We start from the raw sequence: 11946 nt of genomic DNA, 5'->3' as shown, positions 1-11946 counted from the left end.
TAGTTATTCAGAAGACTGAGGCATGTTTTCCTCTAACTTTTTACCTTGGCTTAGTTCCTTTCATATTTCTTTTGATCCTGACAAACTTGAGTATCTGCCGGTGACAAGCATACCCATGACATGATGATGCCCCCACTATACTTGAAAATACAGAGGCATTGACGTGTATTCATGGATGCCATGGGAAGCCAGGCTTCCCCAAAAAGGAAAAAATAGATTTTTTTGTTTTTCTGTCTTTCATAAATTTCCTTCACAAGAGGTTGAATGTACTGTGCCTTCGGCAAGTATTCAGATCCCTTTACCTTTTCCACCTTGTGTTACGTTACAGCCTTATTCAAAAATAGATTAAATAACTACAAATCCTCAGCAATCTACACACAATAATGACAATTATTTTTGAATCAATCATTTTTTAATAAAAAAAACTAAAATAAATACCTTAATTAGATAAGTATTCAGGCCCTTTGCTATGAGACACGAAATTGAGGTAAGGTGCATCCTGTTTCCATTGATCATCCTTGCGATGTTTCTACAACTTGGGAGTCCACCAGTGGTAAATTCAAATGATTGGACATCATTTGGAAAGGCACACACCTGTCTATATAAGGTCCCATTGTTGACAGTTTATGTCAGAGCAAAAACCAAGCCATGAGGTCGAATGGAATTGTCCTTAGAGCTCCAAGACAGGATTGTGTCGATGCACAGATCTGGGCAAGGTTACCCAAATACATTCTGCAGCATTGATGGTCCCCAAACACACAGTGGCCTCCATCATTCTTAAATGGAAGAACTTTGGAACCATCAAGACTAACTAGAGCTGGCTGCTCGGCCAAACTTAGCAATCGGGGGAGAAGGGCCTTGGTCAGGGAGGTGACCAAAAACCTGATGGTCACTGACGGAGCTTTAGAGTTCCTCTGTGGAGATGGGAGAAACTTCCAGAAGGACAACCATCTCTGCAGCACTCCACCAAACAGGCCTTTATGGTAGAGTGGCCAGATGGAAGCTACTCCTCAGTACAAGGCACCTAAAGACTCGCACACCATGAGAAACAAGATTGCTGAAAAACATGCCCACCGCATGATGTTGCCACCACCATGCTTCACCGTAGGGAAGGTGCCAGGTTTCCTCCAGACGTAACGCTTGGCATTCAGGCCAAAGAGTTCAATCTTTTATTTATTTATTTTTATTTCACCTTTATTTAACCAGGTAGGCAAGTTGAGAACAAGTTCTCATTTACAATTGCAAAATAAAGCAATTGCCAATATAAAGCAAAGCAGTTCGACACAACAAAGAGTTACACATGGAGTAAAACAAACATACAGTCAATAATACAGTAGAAAAGTAAGTCTATATACAATGTGAGCAAATGAGGTGAGATAAGGGAGGTAAAGGAAAAAAAGGCCATGGTGTCGAAATAAATACAATATAGCAAGTAAAACCCTGGAATGGTAGTTTTGCAGCGGAAGAATGTGCAAGGTAGAGATAGAAATAATGGGGTGCAAAGGAGATAAATACAGTAGGGGGGAGGTAGTTGTTTGGGCTAAATTATAGATGGGCTAAGTACAGGTGCAGTAATCTGCAAGCTGCTCTGACAGCTTGTGCTTAAAGCTAGTGAGGGAGATAAGTGTTTCCAGTTTCAGAGATTTTTGTAGTTCGTTCCAGTCATTGGCAGCAGAGAACTGGAAGGAGAGGCGGCCAAAGGAAGAATTGGTTTTGGGGGTGACCAGAGAGATATACCTGCTGTAGCGCATGCTACAGGTGGGTGCTGCTATGGTGACCAGCGAGCTGAGATAAGGGGGGACTTTACCTAGCAGGGTCTTGTAGATGACCTGGAGCCAGTGGATTTGGCGACGAGTATGAAGCAAGGGCCAGCCAACGCGAGCGTACAGGTCGCAGTGGTGGGTAGTATATGGGGCCTTGGTGACAAAACGAATGGCACTGTGATAGACTGCATCAAATTTATTGAGTAGGGTATTGAAGGCTATATTGTAAATGACATCGCCGAAGTCGAGGATCGGTAGGATGGTCAGTTTTACAAGGGTATGTTTGGCAGCATGAGTGAAGGATGCTTTGTTGCGAAATAGGAAGCCAATTCTAGATTTAACTTTGGATTGGAGATGTTTGACGTGAGTCTGGAAGGAGAGTTCACAGTCTAACCACACACCTAGGTATTTGTAGTTGTCCACATATTCTAAGAACCAGAACCATCCAGAGTAGTGATGTTGGACGGGCAGATAGGTGCAGGCAGCGATCGGTTGAAGAGCATGCATTTAGTTTTACTTGTATTTAAGAGCAATTGGAGGCCACGGAAAGAGAGCTGTATGGCATTGAAGCTCGTCTGGAGGGTTGTTAACACAGTGTCCAAAGAAGGGCCAGAAGTATACAGAATGGTGTCGTCTGCGTAGAGGTGGATCAGAGACTCACCAGCAGCAAGAGCGACATCATTGTTGTATACAGAGAAGAGAGTCTGTCCAAGAATTGAACCATGAGACACCCCCATAGAGACTGCCAGAGGCCCGGACAACAGGCCCTCCGATTTGACACACTGAACTCTATCAGAGAAGTAGTTGGTGAACCAGGCGAGGCAATCATTTGAGAAGCTGTAGGTTCCACTAGGGGGCAGCAAAGGTCTATTTCAGTAAAATAACTGCTTACTACTAGATACATTACATCTGATGTTTTTATCTTTATAACTGTAACCAATTGCTGTATTGGTAACGAGTGAAATAAAAGTTTAGCAAAAGTAAGGTCAAACATTTGGTAACCAGTTATTAATACCAATAAGGCTCCTCTGGGGTTTGTGATATATGGCCAATTTGCCACGCTTAATGGCTGTGTCCAGGCACTCTGCCTTGTGTTGTGCTAAAAACAGCCCTTAGCCGAGGTATATTGGCCATATATCACAAATCCCGAGGAGCCTTATTGCTTAACTAATGTATAGATCATGTAAAGTTTTTTATTCTGACAATAAAGTTAGTAATTAGAGGCAAAAAATAAAACATCTAAAAATAAAACATAATTAATATAATCTATACTGAACAAAAATATAAACGCAACATGTAGTGTTGGTCCCATATTTCATGAGCTGAAATAAAAGATCCCTGATTTTTTAAATATGCACAAAAAAATAATTTCTCTCATTTTGTGTACACATTTGTTACATCCCTGTTAGTGAGCATGTTTCCTTTGCCAAGATAATCCATCCACCTGATAGGTGTATCATATCAAGAAGCTGATTAAACAGTATGATCATTACATAGGTGGACCTTATGCTGGGGAAAATAAAAGGCCACTCTAAAATGTGCAGTTTTGTCACTCAAAACAATGCCACAGATGTCTCAAGTTTTGAGGGAGCGTGCAGTTGACATGCTGACTGTAAGAATGTCCACCAGAGCTGCTGCCAGATAATTTAATGTTCATTTCTCTACCTCAACGTTGTTTTAGAGAATTTGGCAGTACGTCTGACTGGCCTCACAACCGCATACCACGTGTAACCAAGCCAGCCCAGGTCCTCCACATCCAGCTTCTACACCCACGGGATTATCTGACACCAGCAACCCGGACAGCAGATGAAACTGAGTATTTCTGTCTGTAATAATGCCCTTTTGTGGAGAAAACCTCCTTCTGATTCTGCTTTCTGAGTCCTCCTTCTGATTCTGGCCCTCCCAGGCCCACCCATGGCTACGCCCCTGCCTAGTCATGTGAAATCCATAGATTAGGGACGAATTAATTAATGTATTGAATGATTTCCTAATATGAACTATAACTCAGTAGAATCGCTGAAATTCTTGCATGTTGCGTTTATATTTTTGTTCAGTATATTTTCATAATTATTACTGTTCTCCTCTCTGTGTTCCTGCAGTCATGTCTTCCTCAGTAGAGGCATGTCCATTTTGTGGGAAAACTTTTCTCGAGACTTAACAGCCACCTTCCCAAATGCAAGATGGCTCCAGTCACCATGACAAACACAAGGATCCGCCCCCCCCCCTTGCCTACTTAACCTAATCACATGTAAGAAGCGCAAAAAGACATCATCATCATCACCTTCAAGAATTTCTACTAAGAGTAAGACATTATCTTCATAATTTTCACCACCTTCATCAGCACCATCGGCAAAGACAACTAAGATTAAGAAAACAACATCATCTTCCTCATCATTGCAAACTACTAAGAAGAGTAAGTAGACACTGTCATCACCATCTTCATCTTCCACACCATCAACAACATCAACTAAGAGTATGAAAAAGCAGAAGCTCCTTGAGACTTTGATAGTCTCCAAGGAGAGTTGGGTTAAATATCCAGCCCAGACCCCCACGAATCTTAAAGCTACAACAACCACAACCAAGCTCAACGCAGACCCAGCCCAGACCCTGCTACAGTCACAGCCAAGACTAAACCCAAAGCTACTGTTAGGAATTTTATGAATAATGACTAAACAATATCTACATTTTAAATAGAACTATAACGAATTAAACTCTACTCTGTTTTATTATATCTGATTAATAAATACCATTCCAGCTAGGTTGGGGAGGAAATGGATTGTGGGTTTTTAAGTAAGCAGAAAGGATCGTTAACCTGTGGTTGAACCGACTCAACTTAGCTCTGGGATGTTTAGATAAGGCAGCGAGTGTTTTCCTGGGTTTTCCATTATCTGGAACTGTCTGCTGAATGGTGATGGATGAAGACTTCAGAAGTTTAATCTTGATTTAACTGTGTGTCTGGAGTGAGCGAGCGAGGGGGTGGGAATAAACTTTTGAACCTGTTGGGTCCTGGTCGATAGGAGGAAGGACATTTTATAACTTATGACGTCATATTTAGTATATAAACTGTTGTTCGTGGTTACATGGCAGTGCTCCGAGAATAAATACTATTATCTCATTTTGATAAGACTGGTCTCTGTCCATTTTATGCAAACAAGAATCTTACAAATTCTGATGAAATAGACTAAGTGAATTCAATTAATGAACACATATTGGAATTATGAAATTACATTAACAGCTACTCCAGTCAAGCTCAAAGCAGCCCCAGCCACTGCTACAGTCACAGCCAGCACTAAAGCCAAAGCTGCTTCTAAGAAGGTGTCACTGAAAGAGCTAATTGAGCTATCCGCTCAGACAGCCAGAGCTGCTGCCACACTATCCAAGGATCCTTTAGCAGGGGAAAAAAGAGAAGCAAGATGCTTCTGGCAGAAGGTGGAGTTTGGGAGCAGTAGAGAGGAGTGGTCAGCTCAGACCCCGCATCCAAGACCACACCACCAGCACAGCTGACCTCAAACTTGACCGTCAGTACAGCAAGACAACCGTATTGGACCATAACCCAACCATAACCTCTGACCTCAATAAAAACAGTCTACGCAGCAAGACAAGCAACAGGGACCACTCACGGTCAACCATGTTTCAACAGTGCTGGATCGTGTTCAGACCACAAACACTGATCATAACAAAATCCATCTATACAACAAGACCAGATGACTTTTCACAGTTGACCTTGTTCAAACCTCAACCACAAACCCTGCCCTCAGTGGTAACCATGAAACTGTTGGCATGTTAGCACCCGATGCTAACTCAGTCCAGTCACCCACCCTCAGACCTCACTAACTGGAACAACACTAACCGAGAGGATAAGAGAGCTCAACAGCAACATACAACCCAGCCATCCCCCTCCCTTGCAGCCATCACCTCTGTTCCCTCTGCCCCTTCCGTCACCTCTTCAGGATTACCCCACCTTGGCCTGAATAGGGGGTCACCCCACCCCAGCCTTTTAATTTCTCTCCCTCCCTCTGTCTCTCCATCCCTGTACTCTGATCCTGCCCCTCTCTCCCTTCCTCCCTCCTCACTCATACCCCTTGGACCCCCCCCCCCCAGTGGGGTGTAGTAGGTATGGACGCAACGCTTGAGATGCTCCTGCCCTATCAGAGGATAGGACTCAAGATAACGTCATCACCCTGCTCTCTTACTGGCCCAATAGTGGAAGGGCTGATGCTTCATGCATCTACTTGGTTCACTCCCTGTCTCCCATTCTCCCCTCCTCCTCCCTCTCACCCTCCTACTCTTTCTGCCCCTCCTCTTTTCTTTCTTTCACCTCTCTCCCTCTCATCGTTGCGAAGGCAGCAACAGCCAATCAGAGCGTGACGAAGGAGAGAGCGCCACTCAACACCAGGAAGTACGGCACTGAGCAGAGGATAATGGGACAGTAGTGTTTGTCTAGTCCTACTTTATTTAGACTGGCTAACACCGTTAACCTTTGACACACCTACTCCCTGTAGAAGAGATGATGAGTTGCAGGTGCACTGTCTCTAGGGGAGGTGAGGCTGAAGGAACTGCCTGGCTTGATCGCTAACCGAGCTCCCGTCAACCCCATACAGGGAATACTGGCCCTGCACAGAGGTATGACACCCCGCACACACACAAACACAAACACTCACTCACACAGTATCTTTTTCGATTATCCCAAGATATCTCTCTCTTCCAACTGTCATTTTCTATCTCTCTCTAGGATAGCAGTGGTACTACGGGAGGTACTGTATATAGACGTGAGGAAAGGTGGATTGGGAGGAGTGGCCATGCTGCTCGCTGGATACTGCATCCTCAGCAACACCTGCAGCTACCCACACATCAGTAAGTGTGTGCATGTGCTTGTCAACTCAGAAAATCTTTCTTTAATGACTGCGTTTTGCCTCTATAGAGCATGATCGCTGGAGGAAGTACCACTGAGCCCTGGCGGTAAGGGTCAGACTAAGGGGAAACATCTGTCACTCAGGGACGGAGCCCCTAGTGGTGGAGACCAGATGTGCAGAGCTGTAGTCTCGTGTTACCTGGAAATAAAGGCTAGAAGATCTGAAGCTATGGCGAGTTCTCTACATAGAATCATCTGTGAGAGGTGGGAGAATGTGAACAGAGGCAACACTAAGGTGCTGAGCGAAAAAGTCTAATTTCAGTTTCATGTCTTCTAGTCTATACCAGGCCTATATATACAAAGGTATGTGGACACCTATTCAAATTTGTGGATTTGGCTATTTCAGCCACACCCGTTGCTGACAGGTCTATAAAACTGAGCACACAGCCATGCAATCTCCATAGACAAACATTGGTAGTAGAATGGCCTTACTGAAGAGCTCAGTGACTGTCAACCTGGCACCATCATAGGATGCTCCCAGTTTGTCTGTTTGTCAAATTTCTGCCCTGTAAGTGCTGTTATTGTGAAGTGGAAACGTCTAGGAGCAACAATGGCTCTGCCGCGAACTGGTAGGCCACACAAGCTCACAGAACGGGACCTCCGAGTGCTGAAGTGCAGAGCGCGTAACAAACGTCTGCCGGGACGGGCTGGGATTAAACATTTAAAAAATATAGGATAAAACACACATCACGACAAGAGAGACAACACAACACTACATAAAGAGGGACCTAAGACAACAGCATAGCAAGGCAGCAACACATGACAACACAGCATGGTAGCAACACAACATGGCAGCAGCACAAAACATGGTACAAACATGATTGGGTACAGACAACAGCACAAAGAACAAAAAAGTAGAGACAACAATACATCACGCAAAGCAGCCACAACTGTCAGTAAGTGTCTAGGATTGAGTCTTTGAATGAAGAGATTGAGATAAAACTGTCCAGTTTGAGTGTTTGCTGCAACTCGTTCCAGTCGCTCGCTGCAGCGAACTGAAAAGACAAGCGACCCAGGGATGTGTGTGCTTCGGGGACCTTTAACAGTATGTGACTGGCAGAACGGGTGTTGTATGTGGAGGATGAGGGCTCCAGTAGATATCTCAGATAGTGTGGAGTGAGGCCTAAGAGGGTTTTATAAATAAGCATCAACCAGTGGGTCTTGCAACAGGTATACAGAGATGACCAGTTTACAGAGGAGTACAGAGTGCAGTGATGTGTCCTATAAGGAGCATTGTTGGAGCACACTTACCTGCCGATCTATAAATTACATCTCCGTAATCTAGCATGGGTAGGATGGTCACCTGAATCAGGGTTAGTTTGGCAGCTAGAGTGAAAGAGGAGCGATTACGATAGAGGAAACCAGGCCTAGACTTAACCTTAGCCTGCAGCTTTGATATGTACTGAGAGGACAGTGTACTGTCTAGCCATACTCCCAGGTACTTGTAGGAGGTGACTACCTCAATGTGCTACCATAGTGCAAACTGTAAAGTTTGGTGGAGGGGAAGTAATGGTCTGGGGCTGTTTTTCATGGTTCGGCTAGGCCCCTTAGTTCCAGTGAAGGAAAATCTTAATGCTACGGCATACAATTACATTCTAGACAATTCTGTGCTTACAACTTTGTGGCAACAGTTTGGGGAAGGCCCTTTCCTGGTTCAGCATGACTATGCCCGTGTACAAAGCGAGGTCCATACAGAAAGGGTTTTTCGAGATCGGTGTGGAAGAACTTGACTGGCCTGCACAGAGCCCTGACCTCAACCCCATCGAACACCTTTAGGATGAATTGGAACGACGACTGCGAGCCAGGCTTAATCGCTCAACATCAGTGCCCAACCTCACAAATGCTGTTGTGGCTGAATGGAAGCTAGTCCCCGTAGCAATGTTCCAACGTCTAGTGGAAAGCCTTCCCAGAAGACTGGAGACTGTAATAGCAGCAAAGGGGGGGACTAACTTCATAATAACGCCACTGATTTTGGAATGAGATATTCGACTAGCAGGTGTCCACATTCTTTTGGTCACGTAGTGTATCAGTATATATCTGAAGTATTTACAGTGGGGCAAAAAAGTATTTAGTCAGCCACCAATTGTGCAAGTTCTCCCACTTAAAAAGATGAGACCTGTAATTTTCATCATAGGTACACTTCAACTATGACAGACAAAATGAGAAGAAAAAAAATCCAGAAAATCACATTGTAGGATTTTTAATGAATTTATTTGCAAATTATGGTGGAAAATAAGTATTTGGTCAATAACAAAAATTTCTCTCAATACTTGTTATAATGACAGGGGTCAAACGTTTTCTGTAAGTCTTCACAAGGTTTTCACACACTGTTGCTGGTATTTTGGCCCATTCCTCCATGCAGATCTCCTCTAGAGCAGTGATGTTTTGGGGCTGTTGCTGGGCAACATGGACTTTCAACTCCCTCCAAAGATTTTCTATGGGGTTGCGATCTGGAGACTGGCTAGGCCACTCCAGGACCTTGAAATGCTTCTTACGAAACCACTCCTTCGTTGCCCGGGCGGTGTGTTTGGGATCATTGTCATGCTGAAAGACCCAGCCACGTTTCATCTTCAATGCCCTTGCTGATGGTAGGCTTTGTTACTTTGGTCCCAGCTCTCTGCAGGTCATTCACTAGGTCCCCCCGTGTGGTTCTGGGATTTTTGCTCACCGTTTTTGTGATCATTTTGACCCCACGGGGTGAGATCTTGCGTAGAACCCCAGATCGAGGGAGATTTTCAGTGGTCTTGTATGTCTTCCATTTCCTAATAATTGCTCCCACAGTGGATTTCTTCAAACCAAGCTGCTTACCTATTGCAGATTCAGTCTTCCCAGCCTGGTGCAGGTCTACAATTTTGTTTCTGGTGTCCTTTGACAGCTCTTTGGTCTTGGCCATAGTGGAGTTTGGGGTGTGACTGTTTGAGGTTGTGGACAGGTGTCTTTTATACTGATAACAAGTTCAAACAGGTGCCATTAATACAGGTAACAAGTGGAGGACAGAAGAGCCTCTTAAAGAAGAAGTTACAGGTCTGTGAGAGCCAGAAATCTTGCTTGTTTGTAGGTGACCAAATACTTATTTTCCACCAAAATTTGCAAATAAATTCATTAAAAATCCAGCAATGTGATTTTCAGGATTTTTTTTCTTCTCATTTTGTGTCATAGTGTAAGTGTACCTATGATGAAGGCCTCTCTCATCTTTTTAAGTGGGAGAACTTGCACAATTGGTGGCTGACTAAATACTTTTTTGCCCCACTGTATGTGTGGCATTTTTTAATTATTTTTTCTGTTGTGATGAAAGGGAAGGATACTTCAACAGCACTTGTATTACTAGGACTAGTTAATATTACTTGTAGTGTGAACAGCAACGAAGTGAAACCAGAACCTGTGAAGGGCTCCCAAGACTGTCCACCTGTTGTCTGTCACTCTTGGACTGTTTTTGTATATGGCTCATGATTTTGCTCTACCAGCAACATGCTATGTTGTAAGTCTGTGGAGCCTTGAATGAATTGAATGTGAAATAATGACCAGCAGTATGAGTTTCATACTGGACCCCACAACAAACTGAATATCTAACTACTACCAATAATACATGTGTTGGCGAATGTATTAAATCAATCAGGCTGAGCCAGTTTATGATTGTATTCAAAATGAATTTATTATTGACCTATTTTTGCTGTTGTAGTAAACACACAAACTAGAAATGAACAACTGACAGTATTTTGTAACAATTTCTCTTGGAACACTTCAAAGCCAACAGAATAAAAAAGAACTTCATTTTTCTTGTGTTTTTCCTCTGGGGTTTTCCTTACAAAAAAATTATAAATATTTTGTTTCACGTTTTCATTTTTTATACCAAAAAAAGCCCCTATACAAATCATGTAGATAGTGAGACAGACCAAAAGAAAGTCAACAGTGAAGACGGGTCAAGAAAGTAGAAATGTATTGCTCTCCTTGGCAGAAAGGGCATAGCCTAGTACCTCAACCCCTCAAGACACTCCTGTGTGAAATTACTTCCCATATAGTCCACTACTTTTGAGTCACATAGGGTGAGTTACATAGGGTGAGTTACATAGGGTGAGTTACATAGGCTCTGGGTACAAATATATGGGGAATAGTGTGTCATTTGAGTGTCGACCAGCAGACACGGGTTCTCAGGACCAGGGCTGAGAAGGCCACACCCAGTGGTTGTGTTCCTCTGCTCAGACACTGCTGGCACATGAAGACCTTACAACACCTGGATAGGATAGGCGTGCCACATATGTTCTAGCAATCTGGTGCCAGACGCCACGGCACAGTCAAGGACGTGGCACGCAACCATAGGTTGATGTATGTGACGTTTGAGCAGGAGAACACGACCATTCAAGCCCTTACTCACTCAGACAGAAGACACTTTCTAAGGCCTTCAGTCTGTTCCTTCAGTCAGTTTAAAAGCAGAGTTTACCATACACTTGTCTCTCATCTCTTAACTGTGGGGAGGGAGAGAAGGATAGAGTGGAGGAGGGGAAACTAAGTGTGCTAGGGAACGAGTAACATTCATCCGGGGTGAGTGAACACACAACATACGAACACACCAGCACACGTTCACAGAGAGTGGACATACATATACAATCCATGACCTTCCAGGGTCATTGTATCACATGACAGTAAGACATTGCCATGGTTGCGTGTTGACATCGCTGGGACACACATCACTAACAACACAAATAATAGTGATGTTTCATTTTTAAAAATTAACTAAATCTAATCTAAATAAAAAAAGATAAACATGTCGTAACATTTTTCCCTCAATCTGAGGAGTTAGCTCCCCCCAACACCAATACACGTGTGTGTGTGTGTGTCTTGGTTCTTCTATACTTGTGGGGACAAGGATAGTAAAACAAGAAAAATTCTCCCCTCGTGGGGACATTTCCCACATCCCCATGAGGACAAATTTTATTTTAAGCTTAGAGGTTAGGTTTAGGGTTATGCTTTACAATTAGGGTTTGGGTAAGGGATTAGGTTTAGGGTTTGGGTTCCAGGTTAAGGTCAGGTAAAATAGGATTTTGAATGGAAATTAATTTTAGGTCCCCATGAAGATAGAACAAAATGTGTGTGTTTGATGTGTGGGTTGGTTTTTCTATCCTTGTGGGGACCTAAAACCCCCAAAAGTCCCAAGGATAGTAAAAATAAAAAATAAAGAAATTTTATCCCTTGTGGGTACATGAGGACAAAGGCTATTTTAAGCTTAGGGTTTAGGGTTATGGTTACAATTATGGTTAGAATTAGGTTTAGGAG

The 11946-nt window shown here is 43.4% G+C and overlaps 1 long non-coding RNA gene across 1 annotated transcript; it reads left to right on the top strand.

Annotated features, from left to right (window-relative positions):
* Positions 1–6154: 6154 nt before the first annotated feature.
* LOC121840804 lies at positions 6155–7042 on the top strand. The gene is made up of 3 exons (XR_006079949.1): positions 6155–6386; positions 6496–6617; positions 6685–7042. It is a non-coding gene; the product is annotated as an uncharacterized LOC121840804 (long non-coding RNA).
* The last annotated feature ends 4904 nt before the right edge of the window (positions 7043–11946 follow it).

Source organism: Oncorhynchus tshawytscha, linkage group LG25, assembly GCF_018296145.1.
Source record: "Oncorhynchus tshawytscha isolate Ot180627B linkage group LG25, Otsh_v2.0, whole genome shotgun sequence".
Lineage (NCBI taxonomy): Eukaryota > Metazoa > Chordata > Actinopteri > Salmoniformes > Salmonidae > Oncorhynchus > Oncorhynchus tshawytscha.
This window is presented reverse-complemented; position numbering and strand designations above follow the sequence as displayed.